The sequence below is a fragment of the Phyllostomus discolor genome, chromosome 9 (genome assembly GCF_004126475.2).
Source record: "Phyllostomus discolor isolate MPI-MPIP mPhyDis1 chromosome 9, mPhyDis1.pri.v3, whole genome shotgun sequence".
Classification (NCBI taxonomy): domain Eukaryota; kingdom Metazoa; phylum Chordata; class Mammalia; order Chiroptera; family Phyllostomidae; genus Phyllostomus; species Phyllostomus discolor.
This window is the reverse complement of record NC_040911.2, coordinates 36,735,812-36,755,178: the sequence shown is the minus strand read 5'-3', so window position 1 is coordinate 36,755,178 and position 19,367 is coordinate 36,735,812.

Below are 19,367 nucleotides of genomic sequence, written 5' to 3'. Positions count from 1 at the left end.
TCCACCTTGATTGCTTTCTAACCCCCAAATTAGATACTTTATTTTTTTTTGCAGTTAGTGCTCCCCCCTCACCATTCCTTCCTGCCTTCTTGCAGCCCAGGTGCTACTTTGCCGTAACTTTTGTTCTTCCTAAAATATGTGCTCGAGAACGTCATTTTGTGACAGTTGGTAGAAAATGCCTTGGTGCTTTTTTTTTTCCCTAAGAAAATGTATTTATTTGACCTTACTTTTGATAGTCTTTAAAACTATGGATTGAGAACTGTAGTAGAGTGTATCTGCAGAGTGTATGTCCCAACACCCGCAGCAGGTGCCTGAAGCCACTGCAGACAGTACGGTACTCTGCATATACTGTGTCTTTTCCCGTACATACACACCTATGGTGAAATTTAACCTACAAGTTAGGTACAGTAAGAGATTCACAACAACAATAATAAAATAGAAGAAGTACAATTACTGTAATAAAAGCGATGTGAATGTGGTCTCGCTTCCTTTTCAAATATCTGAAGGCACTGTACTCACCTTTCCACTCGCAAGACACTTCCTGGCTTCTCTTTGGCATGCCCAAATTGCCGGCATCACTCTTCCTGAGCTTCTGGGACCATTATTAAGGAAAACAAGGGTGACTTGAACACAAGCACTGCGATGCTGGGACAGTCGATCTGACAACACAGAGGGCAACTCAGTGACTAATGGTTGTGGAACCATGAGGGGTCAGTCATGTCCACGCTGGACAGGGCTCAACCTCTCAGGACCTCATCGCTCTACTAAGAGCAACATGCAATTTAGAACTTGTGGATTGTTTATTTCTGAAATTTTCTATTTAAAATTTTCAGACTGTGGTTGACCGAGGGTATCTGAAACCACAGAAAGTGAAATCACAGAAAAGGGGGACCTACCTACTGCATTTGCTCTTTGTTTGTTGAAGACACTCTACTGTCTTCTGGCTTTCAAAGTTGCTTGCCATGAACTTAACTGTAGGGAAACGATCGTTTCCCTCCGGTTGCATTTAGTTAGTTATTTGTTTAGTACCTGCAGTGTTACTGTGCGGTTCTGATGGTCTCTCTGGTTGCTTTTAAAGATCTTTGTTTTTTGCTTGTGGTGTCCCTCTCTATGATGCAATTAGTCAATATTATTTTTACTTTTCCTTCTTGAGATCACTGGGCTTCATGAATCTGAAGGAAGGTAGATACATACTTGTTTCTCACTCATTTTCACTAATTTCTTCTTGTGAATCCCTGATTGGATTTATTTTAGATCTCATTCTATCCTCTTTGTCTTTTGTCTTTAATTCCTCTTTCACATTTCCTTATCGTTGCTTAGAATGATACATTTTTTAAATGCTGCATTTTCAGTCATTTATCTCTGTTGTTACTCTTTCTTCAGTTTTTTTGAACTGCAGGTTTATTGATCTATTATTGGTTTTTTCAATTTTGATTTTGCCCTTTAGAAGCACTATTTAGTTTTCTTTACAAGTCTATTGCTAACCTTTGATAATATCGTAATCCTTACCATAATTTTGAAAACCATAGGCGCTTGTCTAACTATGTAAACCTACTCAGTTCTACTCACTGCCTCACCGCTCCAGTATCCGGGAGCTTGTTCCAACAGCTGTGGGCCACTGTTCCTGCGGACTCTGCCTGTGACTGTTCTCATGTGTGTAGTGATTGTGAACCCATGTTCTTGGCAATTTTATTTGTTCTTTGAGGTGTAAAACTGTGTTTTGCCAGAGTAGATTTGCAGATTCCCTGACCAAGACTGCTTTTTAATAAATTTTTAGGGTGAGCTTTCTTTGGGTCCCCCATGCCTGAATTCTAGTGCCAAATGAGCATGAAAACAGCCTTATGTTAAGAATTATTGGGGGAGAGTCTTCTTTTTTTTGTGCTCTAAGAAGAAATAGGGCTAAGACAGGCAAGTATTCCCACCACATACCTCTCAGAAACCTTTTTGAAAAACACACCCTCTGAGGGTAACGCTTTTTGAGAGTCTCAACTTTGGGATGTGCCCTCTGCCTTGTTTGACCCCAGGTTTTGTGTCCCATTTTGCCACCTATTGTGAGTAGGACCCAAGATCTAAACATCCAGGAACCTACATATGGCCCCCAAGCCAACTCTGGTCTCAGAACTTGATTACCTTTTGAGCCTGAGATTTCTCATTGGGTAGGGCTTTAAGAACTCCCCCTTTTATCTCACCAGCCTGGCCATGCATTTAAAAGAATACTCTTACTACATCAAAATTAAAGATTTCTGTGCACCAAAGAAAACTATCAACAGGGTGAAAAGGCAACCCATTGAATGAGAGAAATATTTGCAAATCATATATCTGATAATTTATAAATATAAATAATGGTATTATAAATATATGTGTATATATACATTATATATGTGCTCTACACTATATATAAAAATATATAAAGAACTCCTATAATTCAACAATAAGAAAACAAACAACCTGATTAAAAATAGACAAAGGACTTGAGTATTCTTCAAAGCAGATATACAGATGGCCAGAAAACACATGAAAAGATGTTCGACATTGCTAGTCAGCGGGGAAATGCAAATCCAGACCACAGTAAGATGCCATCTCACATTTCTTGGGATGGCTACTATTAAGAAGAGAACAACAGCAGATAAATGCTGATGAGGTTGTAGAGAAACTGGAATCCTTGTGCATTGCTGATGAAAATGTAAGTGGTGCAGCTGCTCTGGAAAACTGCATGGCAATTTCTCAAAAAATTAAAAATAGAATTAGTATATACTCCAAGTAATATATGATTCTACTTCTAGGCATATACTCAAGATAATTATAAGCATGGACTTCCATGGGTATTTGCATACCCATTTTCATAGCAGCATTACATAGCCCAAAGGAGGACACTCCCTAATATACACAACATAACTTGATAGGCAACATGTAGTATGGACACATGGAATATTATTGAGACGTAGAAAGAAAGGAAATTGGACACATCTGCAATGTGGATGAACTTTGAAGATGTTACATGAAGTGAAATAAGCCAGTCGCAAAAAGACAAATACTGTATAACACCATCTATATGAGGCACCCAGAGGAGTCAGATTCATAAGACAGAAAGCAGAATGGTAGTTACCAGGGGCTGCGGGGAGAGGAGAATGGATGTAGTTCAGTGGTCAAGGAGTTTCAGTTTCAGGAGGTGATTAAAGTTCTGGAGATGGATGGTGAAGATGGTAGCATAACAATGTGAATGTTCTTAAATGCCCTGCCAAACAGTACATTTAAAAATGGTAATGTTATGTGTATTTTGCCAAAATTAAAGAAAAAAGAAAAATGCTTTTATAATTATTCAACATTTCCTAGGGTTCTATTCTGAGTTATCTAGTCTTCCAAAATGCTGGGAATAGAAATCCCCGCAGGACTGACTACTCCTGTGCGTTCACAGTGTCTACTGGGCACTCGGTTTAGCTACAGGTGGACGCCCAGCCAGCTTCCAACACCACAGGAAACCGAGGCAATGATGTAGGAATCTAACACCCTGCATCACTGAGTGGTCCGTGTTGTTCTTCTGTTCTTTGACCGTCCTAGACATAATTTTACATCATATTATTTATACATTCCAGGATGATCATTGGTAGTACCAACTCTTCTTTCGAAGAGTAGGTACGTATTGCACTTTAGAAAAGCATGGGTAAATGTATATGTCAGAATAATTTGACTTTAATTCTTATCACTTTGTGTGTGAGTGCATCATTTCTACCCCTTCATTCATTCACTTACTGTTGTGTACTAGGTATTACCTAGGTATTAGAGATACAGAAATAAAAAGACATTTTCTGCCCAAATTCTAATAGGACAGAGACAATACTCATATCAGCAAATAGATAAATCAGGGAGTTTCAGGTAGTAAGTGCACAAAGAATAGGAATCTGGGTAATGCGCTAGAGGGCGACAGTGAGCAGGTGCTGCTCAGGCTAGGGTGGTCAGGGGAGGAGTCTCTGAGGATGACACCTGAGCTGAACTCTGACGTGAGTGATGAGAAACTGCGTAGCTATCTGGGGAAAGAGTGAAGTGGGGGTGGGAAGGATAAAGAATCTGAGATAGGATTAGTTTGATTAATTATCTAAATCCTATCAGAGAAACCTAAAACCTAAATAGTTTGGCATGGTAAGTATTAACCTTAATGTGTGAGACTTCTTTAAAAAGGTATTTGTGAAATAAAAATAGCCAGATCATCCATTTAAGTCAACATCAACTAATTGTCAACACTGAAATCAGTTAGCATTTTCTACTACCATTCCAGTCACTTTAAGCTATTGGGAAATACTTCTTTCATTACTTGCTGTAGTGTGCATATAATACAAAACAAACAAACAAACAAACAAACAAACAAACAGAATTATCTTCTGGAGGGCAGGCCCATTGTAGTACAGGCACCCAAGGTGGGTGTTCTAGGGACCCGTCTGTATCAGTGTGCCATCTGGCACTGTTGTGAGAGGCTGTGTTCAGCTTCAGTGAATTTTTTTTGAAGACTCTTTCAAAAGATTTGCCCCTTTCAGGATGAGTGATTTACGAGCCCACCTGCCCACACTGTGCTGAGTGTTCAGCAGTTTTGGGCCAAAAACCACATGATCTCCATGTCCCCACCCTCCCTATTCATCCGATCTCGCCCTGAGTGACTTTTTTTTTGTTTCCCCAGATGAAAAAAGTCCTTAAAGGGAAATGTTTTGCTGATGTGGAAGAGGTAAAACAAAAAGTGGCAGACACACTAAAAATCATCAAAATTGACAAGTTCAAAAACTGTTTTGAGCAGTTGATAAAATGTCTCGACAGGACTATTGCATCAAATAGAGAGTACTTTGAAGGTGAATGAAGTTTAAACATGTAAGAATAAATATACAACTTTTAATAAATAAATTCCAGTTTTTATTCTGAGTGCCCCCTTATATTTAGTAGGTACACTATGAGGGCTGTAGTGGTTTGCCTAGGACTTCACAGTGATGGCGAAAATAAACTTACCTCTGTGCAGGGACAGAGCAGTGCAGTCTCTGTGTAGGTCAGGTGTCCTGTGCAGAGGATCTAGACTTTCCAGTTTGTACGTGTCACTCAAACGTATCACACGTAACTGCACAAACTCACCTCCTTTTTATGCTTCATAAAAAAGTCACAGGAATAATCAGAGCGATAGCACACAGAAATACCTGTCACTTTGCCAATTTAGATTTTCTTTTATAGGGAACAAATAATAACCCCCAAATATGTTCACAGTTTGTGTTTCTGATTTATATACTACCCAATTAGGGCCCCATTTAATCTGCTCACCTGTTGTCGCTTTGTTCTGAATTTCATGGCTGTTATTTTAAACCCTCTCTTGCATATGTTTCCAGAGTGAGGCTGATTACTGCCACCCCTTGGTTTTGGGGAACTTGGCACACTGCCACAGTGTTTGAATTGCCTGAATAAAGAAAAGTAGTCCTGTAATTATTTTATTTTCTCCCCAGCATGCGATTTGTACTGATGACACATGCATAGGGTGCTTTCTCTATTAGGCTGCTGATCACTCTACTATGGTATTAATGTCACTGTCACTGTGCTCGAAGCTACAGTTTATTAGGCAACTCGAGCATGGGGAAATGAGCATGTACTTTTTACTATGTCTGAAACAGCTACCCACTGACAGAGGTTCCCACATGCTCGCTGATGTCATGACTGGGGCTCCTATAAAGGCCGGGAAATTAAAAGAAAGGAGAAAATGTTAGTTCAGCCTCCAGAAGGAGAGATCACAGAGGCAGACAGTACGACATTTTGAAAAAAGAGAGCCTACCGATATATTAATTAACTTTCCTTTTGAATCTGACCCTTTCCCCCTCACCCCCACAACTAGGGATGCATTCAAGACTCAAACTATTAAATGTGAGAAAATTCATTATTAAGATAGGTGTTCTCTCAGGTGCTTATTTACAACGTAAAACAAGCATATGTATTTTAAAAACTCAAAATAAATTAAGATGGTCTTCCCCGTTCTCTACCAAAAAAATGCATATTACAATGTCTACTTGGTAGACCAATTACTCTAAAAACCAGGTTTCAAGGAAAAAGTCGCTCTCTGGCAGAGACCTTACATGACAAGTCCTGTTCCACAGTGGATTAAAATGGTTGAGAGGAGATGCTAACATAACTTCAACTGCAGCGGTGTGAACACACCACTGTAATAATTCATTTAGAATGATGACACCTGAGACCTAATTTAAAAGTCCTAGATGAATACCAGTCTCACATTCAACCCTGAGGGCTGCTGCAAACATACCTAAGAAAGTCTAAGAACCACAGTGAGTCTAATTGAATTGGATTTAAACGGACCATTGAGATGGCCTCACTGGGCTCCGGGGAATTCATATTGTCTATACTGTATCAGAATCACAGCTGGAACTGAATAACTGGTTACATTCAATCATGTTACTGTAACTCATGCTTGAGGTAAAGGGGAAACCTTTTGCTATCAGCAAGACTGGATGGAAAACAATTTCAAATCACTTTAAACCCAGTTGGCAACTACTTTGCCAATTATGGAATCCGATGGGAAAGGTGTGTGCGAGGGCTCTGGACTAAATGATTTATGTCAGGCATCTGGGCCTCCCGAGGAATGAGGGAGAGTGTGTGGAGGAGGGGCATGTGGCTAATTATTTCTCCTAAGAATACTTTAGCGAGGTAATTTGTGCTTGCAGATGAGTCACACTGCAGGCTGGATAAAAGGCGAGGTAAGCACAGAAAGTCCTAAGATCCCATTTAGAGATGGATAAAAAGCAAACCGAAGGATTCAATGCACTTTCTCATCTCTTCACTCTGAAACATTTGGAGATATAAAATACAAAGAGCAAACCTAGTTCTCCATTCACACAGGCGAGTTGGGATCAAAGCCTGTAATTTGTACGGCAGAGATCACAGTGGCCGCTTTCTGACAGAGCCACTGGCACCGATGACGTCCTATAACTCATCAGAGGGGCGGGTGTGAATCTGGGGCTCTTCATAATGCCCCTCCTTTTTTAAGTCCTAATTTATTTTTGATGGCTTTGGCTGTAGAGATGAGAGTTGCTGTATTACCCAGTGCCTCCTAAAAAGAAGGTCACCGTTCTCCGGGATTCAGGTAGGAAGCTGTCCGGCTGAGAAATTATTTTGAAAGTTATCCCAAGAATGATGAGTTCCACTGGCCCACTTCAGATAAAATTAGAAGTGATGAGAAAATTCCACTATTATAACTTAAAGTGGGGGCATACAGGTTTATTGAATTAGTCTTTTCAGATGCTTTCATTATCTAAAGGATTTTAAGGATGTCTGCAGTAATCTGGAAAAGATTATTAATGCTGTAATCATATTAAACCCAGCACCGGGCTGCTTGTTACAGTCTCAGGCAAGCGAGTTGGTACAAGGCTGGTATTCTCTTGTTTTCTCATTTTTCCTGTCTTTTAAGCAGCTGCCTGCCGTCATCACAGCTAACACAGTGGGTTAAATTTGGGGCTAGCTGGTGGCTCTGAGCAGCTCTCTCACAGTTTCCATTGTGCACTTCCCTAGAAAACACTTCTGACCAATGAACCCCAAACTGCAAATGACACAGGCAAGCTTCACTGAAATCGGCACCACTGAAGGGGACCTTGCGCTCACTGGGGATGTGTCCTCACTGGGGAAAGAAGGCTGTTTCAACGGTTACACCGGAAGGATATTGCCATGTGGCGTTTACTTTTCCAACGCCCCGAGCAAAGCAGTCGGGGCAGCATGTTCTCATACCTGCTAACCATGTGCTTAGCTATGTGATGTCCCAATAAGAGTCCCAGCATGTCCATAAGAGAGTTGGGAAATAATAGTCTCCCCAGTTTAGCCTCACACAGAATGGAGAAGGTGGCTGTCAGATAATCTGAACTAAATCATGACCCGTGTCTGGAACCAATCTTGTTTAAGTGCAGAGATTGTGACAAATGGGAGTTCAGACCTGTCAGAAAGGGGAGGGAGGCATGGGAAGGACCCTGGGACTGGTCGTTGGGAGGGCTGGATACGGAATTCCTGGCAGCAATTGAAGAGGCGTGGTGGTTTTGGGTCCCTCTCAGGTTCTGCCGTAACGTGGGGGAGGCAGAGAAGATGGTTCAATTTAACTGTTCGTTTCGTGTTTAGTTTCTGCTGAGATTTGTGCTAGGCTATTGGGAGGCTATGAGGATAAATCAAACATAGCTCACGTCCTTCGGATTTATAGGACAGCAAGACTAACACTAACAAAATAATTTTAAGGTGGTACATTTGAGGAGGTGGGAAGTGCACGGTGTTGTGGGAAGATAGGGCCAAGTCTGAGGGGGCAGTGGAGGCTTATCGAGGAAAGTTGTTTAGGTTGAAACCGAAGGACAAAGAGGATCTGACGGGGAAAGGATGGGGGTGTGGTGAGACGGAGGATTTCTGACAGACAAGCAGCATTCGTGAAGGCTCTGCTGCAGCAGAGGCTGAGACTGGGGTGCAGAATGTGGAAGAAAATGTAGGGTGGGTGGAGGCTGCCCACGATGCCATCAGACCTCATCCCGAGGGCAGTGGGAAGCCACTGTGGGGTGTCCTTCTGCAGAGCGGAGTTGATGTCTGAGGTTTCCTCCAGTTGCACTATTCTGGGGTTTTCCATGGGGTTGTCGGAACTCTTTAAACCCCATCAGAGGGATTCAATATTTAGGTGCAACCCAGAGGAGAGGATGCAAAGCAGTGACCCAGCAAGTCACTTCCAATCTGCAGGTTGTTGAAGCCTGCGCTGTGCAGATGGACTTGGGCAGGCAGGTTGGACTGGGTGCCTTGGGCCCCTGCTTCAGGGCTGAAATTAGCCTCGACCGGACTCTGGGGCATACTCTTTGGTTCTCTGTTGGACCTACCAGGAGTTTTCAAAGAAATTAAAAGGCTGTGTTATATGCCCAAGATGTGATGATGGGAAATAGAGCCCTTAAGAGCTTTGCCCTTTTCTTGACCGCCTCCCATAAGGCCAGACTTCCTGAGCCTCGCATTTGCTGTCACTCCAGGCGCTCCTGCGGAGCAAAGACACATGACAGCAACCGGACCTCATTCAGCGGGACCCAGTACTGGGCAGCCACACAGCGATGATAATCTTGTACGGAGTACTGCTAGGTGAAGGTGTTTGATTTTTATTTTTAAAAAATATTTTATGTATTCATTTTTAGAGACAGAGGAAGGAAGAGAAAAGGAGAAAAACATTGATGCATGAGGGGAACATCAATTTATTGTCTCTCACCCAGTCCAGGCCCACAACCCAGGCATGTGCCCTGACTGGGAATTGAACCGGCGACCTTTTGCTTTGCAGGACAACACTCGGCCAACTGAGCCACACCAGCCAGGGATGGGTGAGGGTGTTTTACATCCCTCCTCCCATTCAAACCTTTCAACAATGCTGTGAGGCTAAGTAGGATAGGTGTGCTCACTTATCAGATGGAGAAATGGGGGCTTGGGAAGGTAAGCTCACTGTCCACATCACATAACTAATAAGGGGAAGAGCCAGGAATCAGACTCGACATTGCAAACTCCCAGGTCCAGATTTTCTAAACAAGCCCCATGCTGCCTTCTATGGAAATGCGCTATACATTGTGGGTAAGAAAAGGGCAAATTTTAATCTCTTAAAATGCTTGCCAGGCTTTCCTGCTTTCGAATAGATGCACATACAGCAAACCCTAATGCCGAAGTGCAGCCATAAATCTCTGTAGAGGGATGGGTAGGTCTGTGGGTGGTCCTGGCATGGCAGGGGACTCTTTGCCTTCACCTGTCCCACTCAGGCAGCACCAACCAGCTTTAGGTCGAATCTGCACCAAGTGTTGATTGTCCTCTGGCCCTCAGGAAAGATGGACCATGTGGATGCTTTGGGAACCGTCCTTGTCTTACAGAAACAACATAAGTTGTGGCTTCATGTAGATGAAGCAGCACCTATACTCGGAGCCTATCCATGCTCTGGTGTCCAACAGTGACAGAGGCAGTGGCGATGGCCAGACCCTCACTTGCAGAGGAAGAGTGCTGAGGGGAGAGTTACCTCTGCAAGAATCAGCACAAGGGTGTCATTGTTTAGTTTTTCTGTGTACGCCCTAGGGAAGGTTACAGCCCTGCTTAAATATTCTAGAAAAAAAAACAAAAGTGGGGAAACCAAACTTTCCATATTCTCTGTTTTCAAAGAGTTGTTTCCATTTTCTTTTCAAGCAAATAAACAAAGTTGATTAGAAATGAAAGCAAATAATGTCCTTTCGACTTTCCAGTTCTTTTGTGGTTGTGCTGTTTTCCTAACAGAATAGAGTCCAAGAATTAAGCAGAGAAGAGCTGTGCATTTGGAGACTAAGTAATGAGTTACTATGATGTAATAAGAGATGCAGTTAAAAAAAAACATTTAAAATAAAAATTAAGTGTTTAATTTTGAGAGGGGGCAGAAACAGTATGATAATCTTTTTTTAGTGAGAAATTATTTTAAAACATTTTTTTTTTATTTTGGAAACACATACCCAGAGATCATCTAGGGATGAAGAAGCAATTTTCGTGATACACCAATGTCGAGGTGATAGTCAAATCTGACAGCGCTTCCCCTGAATGTTCCAGCTGCACTGATGTTACATGAGAGGGGTGAATATTTTGTACTGTGTGTTAAAACAGACAGCAGGTCCCAAATGGAGTTGCTCATGCTAAGCCCCATATCATCAAACTGAGACTTCATTACAGTTTGCCTTTCCTAGCAATGGGACCTTCCACCAGTCCATCAGGAATCACCCAGTCAGCACTAGTCAGGTGACTTGCCTGGTGGGCCCCTGCAGTCCCCTGAAGGGGTGTGGCCTTGCAATAACCAGGACAGTTTCCTTCTTCCTGCTCCCCTCTGCCTACAGAAGTCTTTCATTCTGTCCAGCTCTTCGGAGCTCGTTTCTGTCTGCTAGGTGGGATGCTGCCTGATTCATGAGTCATTGAGTAAAGCCAACAGATTTTTAAAATTTCCTTGGTTGAATTTTGTTCTTTAACACATGTCACAGAAAGCCCAACTTCATGCTCTGATGAGAGGTTCAGTCCTGTTAGGTCACACGAGGCTCAGGCACGTTTCCACTCTGGGTGCTACATAAGATTTCCTCCGGATTGACTTCCTCTGGTTCTGGGCAGCGCAGGCCCATTCGAGGGGTGCAAAGCCTGCTGTTCCTGCATCTGTCCCACAGGATTTTGCCACAGGCATCTTTTGGTTTAGGCATATCTATGTTTTTCTATTTAGGGTTTGGTGAGGAATTAAATTTGTCACTGTAATTCACTAATTCATTAGCAGAAATTGGATTGTCAGATAATTTGGATGACACATTATAAAGCAGAGAGTGAGGCTTGAGGGAACAGGACAGTGAGCTTGGGTTGGAGAAGATGAGAGGGAACGGGTGGAAGCCAGGGACAGTGTTCCCAGGGGTACTTCGTCCTGCCTTCCCCCTCCCTTCCCTGTCCTTTACCCCTCCCTCCCCTCCCTCCCTCCCTCCCTCCCTCCCTCCCTCCCTCCTTCCCTCCCTCCCTCCCTCCTGTCATCTATTCACCCCCCACTTATGAACTATATAGCAGGCATGAGGTTGAGCACTGGCCATAAAAGGGAACTAAGTCAGAGTTGCCCTCTGAGCAGCCTCAGTCAAGCACCATAGGAACTAGTGAGGAGACGACGGCCACACTGATGGCTGGAAGTGCTGGGGCAGGGGTGGGGGTGGGCAGGGGAATCTGCCATCTCCCTGGTCTTATAGGGAGAGGGCTGCCTGTTTACATCCTGGGAGCCCAGTAGGAGCTGGCCTGCCCAGGCCATCCATCTCCTAGGAACGGGAGCACATGTGCTGGGTGGGGGAAGAGAAAAGAGCTCCAGCACTAAATGTGCCCTGCTCAAAAATGCCCGCCAGCCTGGAAATAGGATGCTGTACGGGTGGTCATAATGGCTCTGCCACTGCCCAGCTTGTGACCTCAGCCATGGCATGTCACCTCTTGGGCCCCATGTGCCCATCATTAGTTTGAAGGTCTTGGCTCAGGCGTTCCGCCCGGACCTTCCCCGTCTTCGCTTCGAGGATGCAGAGTGGGTGCAGTGGAGTGTGTCTGTCTTGCACTCACACTGGCTTGGGACCTGGGACTCTGGGAACTTTTCTGGCTGGCAGCAGTTTGAAAATCTTGTGTGCTGAAACCCAGTTTCGCAATTTTCTTGCTTTACTTCTCGAAGAGCCAGGGCATTTTATTTGCTACCCACTGCTTAATTGTGGTAACTCGCAGCACAATTAAGGTCTTATTGAGGAAGAAAAGGCTTTGATCACTTTTAACAACTCTTGGAAACCCCTCTAAGTGCCTCTGCTAATTCTCACCTCTTTTAATAGTGTGGATACGCTCAGCCACCCTTGTCCCACCCTCTAACCGACCCTGCCTACGGTTCCCCAGGCAGAGATGTTTGCTGGCTTAATTATCTTGGAAGCTATTGTTAAAATAATATCTGTGATATCAACAGCATTGGGTGTCCAAGTGCAGCTTGTGAGGAGTGAACAGGGCTATGAGAACATAATTCCCAGCCTGGAGCCCAAGGGCCACCTCCCACCGTGTGTGGGTGGAGAGGCTGGAGCGAGAGCCCAGCTTTTTCTCAGCCTACGGGACAGAGTGAAAATGGCAGCGCCGTGGGCTGAGAGGGAACTTGCTTGTCTAGACTCTTGTGGTTCTTTTAGGGGCACAGAGTAGACTTACCCACTGGATATCCAGCCACTCAGCCACCTTCACTCCTCTCTGTGTGTCTCCCATGATCTCCCCTTTCCACCTCCCACGAAGTAAGAGTCTGACTGGGTGGATGTTTGAAGATACAGTGCATGACCAGACAATTTGAGTCAGGCCAATAGGTCAGAGATGCCTGTGATGGAAGACAGAGTGCGGTACTCACAGTTCCCAAGAGGAGAGGCCACCCCGTGTGCTGGAGGGCCACACGGGGAAGCACCAGGGTTGGTGAGGAGGTGGAGGGAGAGAGAGCAACTGGGCAGGAGCCTTTGTTGTGGTTTCCACAGAAAGGAACAGGTGAGGCAGGGTGAGTAGGCTTAGGACTGGCCAGCCTGAATGTCTGGTACCTGGCCCTGGAGTGACTGGGGTGGGTGGATGGTGGCCTGAAGTAGGGGAGCTGATGAAGGAGGTGATGGGGATGTGGGCTCTGGATGGATTGGTTTGTATTTGAAGAGCACACTCGAGGATACATTGTTTGCTATCTAAAGATTGGCTAACCCTGGGAGCGGCAGTCCTTCCAGGGTCACAAGGCCCCAGATGTCAAAGCAGCAGAACACAGAAAATAAAATAAAAGGCATGGCCATCACATGGGGACACCCTGGCCTGATACGGAGCATCAGGACAGGGCCTTAGGGATCATCACCTTCCTTTCTTTTCCTCCTGGGCCCAGCCCGTTCTCAAGGACCACTGACTCTGCTTCCAGTGCACATTTGGAATGGGTCCCTGCTCTCCCTCTTCCTGGCTCCCACCTGGTCCAAGTCCCCTGCACTTCTCCTCTGGGCCACAACAATACCTTCCCAACCGGCTTCTCTGCTACTACTCTTACTCCTGTCTTATCACTCTCTGCTCAGCAGCTGGAGAAATGTTACATATCAGATCTTATCACTCTGGATACTACCTGCTTAAAAGCATCTAGTGGTTTCCCATTGCATTTAGAAAGAAATCCAAACTCATTTCCATGGTGTTTCAGGCCCAGCTTGCTCTGCCCCCTACCTCCTGGCTCTCCCACTGCCCCTGTGCCCCAGCCTCACAGCCTGCAGCACATGAAGCCCCCCAGCCTTCTCTTCCTGCTCCCACGGTGGCTCCTCCTTCTTCAAGTTTCAGCCTAAATGGCACCTCCTTATAGAGACTGATCACTTCATCTAAATGATATCTAAACGTCCCTCCCAGCATGTCTCACAGAAACCTGCTGATCACTAATTGCAATGGTTACTTGACTGTTGTTGATTTATTTTCTGGATCACTAATAGGTCAGAGCTGACTACACTGGTTATCAGCTCTGTGGCTTCGGGCTAGCTACGTAACCTCTGTGGGCCTTAGTGTTTTCATCAGTAAAGTGGGCATAATAGGTACTCACGGGACACCCATAATAAGAGTACCTATATTAAGAGCACCCCTAATAAGAGTATCCATTAATATATGGGGAAGATGAAATGATCCACATCAAGTGCATAACATGCAATGCATCATAAAGACAGGCTATCATCATCATCGAGATCCAAGCTCATAAGGAAAGGAAACCTTTGTCTTGCTCACTGTTGCCTCCCTGGTCCTTCAAACTGCCTGGCTCCTGGAGGAATGCAATAAATACTTGCTGAACGATGAAGGAGTGGCCCTCTTTGGCCATGTTTGTTTTGGCTCAGGTACAATCCCACAGCCCCCCTCCCTGAGCCCCTGGCAACCACAAATCTATATTTTGTCTCTATAGATTTGCCTATTCTGGACATTTCATAGAAATGGAATCATACAATACCTGGACTTTTGCAACTTGCTTATTTCATGTAGTATATACAATGAGGGTTTATCCGTGTGGTAGTGTGTATCATTCAATCATTTTTTAGTTCCCAAATAATATTTCATTGTATTGTATCACTATTTACCCATTTATCAATTGGTGGATATTTGGGCTGTTTCCACTTATTGGCTATTATTGACCCAAATGGAGAGGCCTCATCCTCAACTCCTGTGTCAGGATAGTCCACCAAACTCCTGAGCTCTGTGCGCCCTTGCAAGCAGCCATTCTTTGGTCATCACCGGGGCTGGGTTTTGTATGCTGGGGTGAGGTACACTCTCTCCCCTGGAGGACACACCCAGGGAAGAGACTGCTGTCCCAGACGTGGGCTTGGGGACACGTGGGGAGGGACGTCTGTGCTCCTGGGTACCTTGAGGGCGGTTCCACAGTGGGAAGGTGGGGAGTGGGCTGTAAAGCATGGGGTTCAGGGAGGGATGGCTCTGAACACACAGCATATGTTTAAAATCAGTTTAAGGAGGTGATCTTCTAGTCTGTGATTATTAAGTGTTTTCATCAATAATGCATGCTGAATGTTATCAAATGCCTTTTCAGAATTCATTACATAATTGTTTGATTTTTTTCTTTTTTGTTCTATTGAAATGGTTCATTATAGTAGTTGATTTCCTATATTGAACCATCTTTGCATTACTGGTGTAAATGCCACTTGACTTTAGTACATTCTTAAATCTTAATTTCCTACAAGTATACTTAAAAGGAATGAAATGGAAATATAACAAGGCTACCTCAAAATATAACACGAAAAAGTATAACATCTGTGAGAAAGCTGTTTCAGTTAATTATGATAATACTCAGAAATATGCCATGGAAATTGTTTTTTTCTCTCTATATTTCAAGTGTGAAATGTTAGCACTATGAGGAGGTGAAGCTATTATAGGCCTTATTGCCTGCTGACAACACACTGGTTCCTTGTGTGAAAATCAAGCAAGTTGGTATTTTTAGATCGAGGGACAATGTGTCACTTGCTAATGAGAAGTTCGTTTGGCTTCAGTTCTGTTTTGACCACCAGAGCAAACTGCACTGTAACAAATCTCAAGCTCTGGAGAAGCGAGATTTTTCTGGAACTTAAAATTGCAAGAATGTTCAGCAAAATTTCAGGCCCACTATCTCACCTTTATTTTAGTTAATATGCTATCTTTTCACCCTCAGCATGGACCTAACAAGATTTCCAAGGCCAGCTCTGGCCTAATAACCTGGCACTTGTCAGAGTCCCAGTCTCTTGTCATGGAGCCCTAGTAGCTCTATTTATTATGCAAGAAAAAGATGATCGGCCCCAAGTTAGTGGGGCTGTTTCATCACCACTCGGTTTAGCCATCTCCTTCTGACAAGACCATTAGGATTTTATTATCACTTTTTTTCTCCTTGTTGCCTTCTGTGATGTTTCCGGATACTAATTCATCCAATAGTGTCTTCCTGAGGCCTTTCCTTTCGCTCTCAGGAGAAACGAGGCTCCTGAAGGTGACAATGAGAGGTTAAGATGAAGTGTTTGGCCAGTTTCCCTTATAACACACACACTGTCTGGTACCTACTTGGTACTGAATAAATATTTTTAAATAAAACATTTAAAATAATATGTCTTCTCCATAAATATTTACCTCTTTTTCCTGCTTTAAAAAGCAAGTCTGCCTACCCCAGCAAATAAAAATTCTGTAAACTTTTTTTTTCAAGATTACTAATGAAGAATTGCCTCCCACTTGCAGTAAGGTGGAGTGTGTCTATGAGTTTCTGGCACCTGCTTGGGGACACTTTTAAACATTTGGATTACTAAACCATATTTGGAACCTACTGCATGAGATCTCTGGGGGCTGGGCAGGGGACAGCTGCATTTTAAGGAACTTTCTCCAGGTGAGTGTTTTTGCACATCCAAGTTTTAGGTTGGAGTGTCCTAGAATTAATCTCCAGGCTTTGGGGTACAAACCAGTTAAGAACTAGGCTGCAGTAGCTCACCCTGCTCTAGAAGCAAACACCAGCCAAGCTTCCTAAGACTTGTTTTCTTCAGACAGTGAGGCATTAATGAAGGAAACACGACATATTTCTTGTTAGATGCTAATGAACTTTCCCATGTTTTGTAATCAATACTGATGGCATAATATATCGATGGTTTATAATCAGCACTTGCGACATAGCATCTAGCTGCATATAGGTTCTGGAGGTGACAGCTGAATGGGACCAAACTCTGCCCAAGTTCACCCCATACGCATTTTAATGAAGCAAAGCCACAGGGAACGATGCCGGGAAAGGCCAAATACCTTTTGTGCTCTAGTTGGAGAGCTGTGCTGAAATTCTGCTTCTCATGCACGAAGGTTAGTTTATATGTATTGAGGTTGTTGACTTCCAAGAAAGAATAATTCTGAATCTTTTTGCATTTTATAAATACCAGAATATTAAAAGACCATTTTAAGATGAATAATAACAATTTTCAAATGACTTGCTCCATCCTACATCCCAAACCACCATCGTATCCTATGGTGGAAAAGAAACAAACAAATACAGCTTAGCTGTTGTTTATATTTACTTTCTAACAAGCTAAAAAAGTTTGCTTTAATTATTGTTCTGATGAATTTCTTTATTTTTATTGTCGACTGAAAAAGTGTACTCTAAATTATGCAATTTCTTAATGTTTGGTTCTAGGAGAAAAAAGCCCACAAAACATGTGAATTTAGGCTGTGAAGAAAAGCAGGTTTCTTCACAGAGATTGCATTTTGCTATCTGGGTAAATAACTTCTTCTTATTCAGGATCTTAATTATTCACTAAGGAGTTTTAGGAAATGTGGAAAAGTGTAAGGAAAATTAAAATTGTGTCCTGATAGTTCTATTTAAGTCATGTAACATACAAGCTTCTTTTGGGGGGAAAGAAGAAAGTGGGAGAGAGAGAACCCACTTTCATGGGTTGCCTGCCAGGCATTGTGTTGTTTGGTTAACATGTGTCAATCCACTCAATTTGTCAACAACGACCTCCTGTGAAAGGTGTCACCCTCTCCGTTTTCCAGAGTGTGAGATTCAAAGCTCAGAAACGTGCATGAACTTGCTTGGGTTGAACCGCCTACTCGGTGCTGAGCTACAATGGTTTGTTTTCAAGTCTCCTCTGCTTAGCTCAGGTGCTAAAATAGGAGAGTTCCTTTCCATGCATATGAAAGTAGTTACCGACTTCACTTTGATGTGTTTACTCTGATGGGTGAGTGTGGCCTGAGGAGGGGAATCCAGGGTCTCTGTACTGACAGTGACTTGGAGGATGCTTCAAGGAAGGGCTCCTTGGTGAGTAAAGAAAGCTTTGTACAAATACCTCTAAGGGGGGGAAAAGGTATTATTTGACTCAGTTCTGTTCTGACTCAGTGCAGGGGTCAGATGTAATGATAGAGATGAAGGCAAAACCTGCCATTATATGTTTTTTTTTATAAAATAATTCCAGATGGGAAGTTAGAATGATGAATATCATTTTCTACAGATTAGTTTAAAAATTCATTTTCTTCTGCTTCCAAGTTGGCTGCAGGCAAAACAGCATTTTTATGTTTCAGGAGACACACTGAAATTTGGGGAAAGGCCATGTGGTGGGCTGGCCGTGGGCACCATAGGTCAAGGAAAGGTGGGTTTCTGGCACACGTTTCCAGTCTGTATCCTCTCATGCTCCTGGCCTGTGGGAAAGAGGCTACCTAGAGAGGGGACCAGTGGGGGAAAGCCAAACCTAAAGAACATGCAAAAGAGGTGCCTTTGGTGGCATCGACAGATGGTACTGCCTTGCTCACTCAGCTCCCTGCACGTTGTGACTCTCTTTCCTTGCTTTGCACAGGGAAAGGGAATCAGGACATGATGAAGTGCAGTAGCTGGCTGGACTCCCTTGTACAGCTACTGCCTCTGAGAACGCTGCCCACCACTGTTAAGCCCTATCCCCCTCAGGCGGTTGGTGGGAGGTGGTGATGAGGGGGTCTGTGTCCTTGCCAATGCCAGGGTCCTTCTAAGGGACAGAGCTGAGGCTGGCGTGGCCCTGGCCGTCCTTAGCCCTTGCTCTTTCTTCCTTGGACCGTGTGGCAGAATGAAGGCTCTCCCCAGGCCAGGTGATGAAGATGGTGAAGGTTACTTCTGGGGCACCCAGCCTTTATTTTTCTCATATTCATTTCCCTTCTCTCAATGCCTACATGCCCTCACCACGTACATCAAAACTTGCTTTTGCTTCCTTTATACCAATCTTCTTCGTGTTAGGTGTTTGTGCTTCTGAGATATAGACATGCTTTTTAGCTGGTATTCAAACACGTATTCTTTATTTGAACAGTTAATAATTTAATGTATTACCAAAAAGATTGAATAAAATCCTGATTTTTTAAATGGGTATCATTGCATAGGATTTTTTTTAGGTAGGGTAAATACTAAGCTGCTATAATAAAGGCCAATGTGTGTGGTTGAACACCACCAAGCACTGGAGTTGATTCTCACACTATCTACCTGGAGATAGCATCAGATCCTCCAGGTCAAGGGCTCAGTCCTACAAGACTGTCCCTTGCCTGCACTTCGGCTGCCAATGCAAGTCCAGGCTGTTGCCGCCTGTGCTTTAGAGCAACTGGCTATAGATTAGAGGTTCCCACAGTTCTCTCCTCTGGTTGGATTAATTTGTGAGAGCAGCTCACAGGACTCAGGAAACAGTTACTTACTAGATTATTGGCTTGTTATAGAAGATACAACTTGGGAACAGCCAGGTGGAAGAGATGCGTAGAGGAAGGCTTGTGGGAGTGAGGGAGCATTGTCCACAGCCTTGCAGGGCTCCACTCTGGCATCTTCTGAGTTCTCCAACCTGGAAGCTGGCTGAACGCTGACCTTTTGGGTTGTAAATGTTTGATTG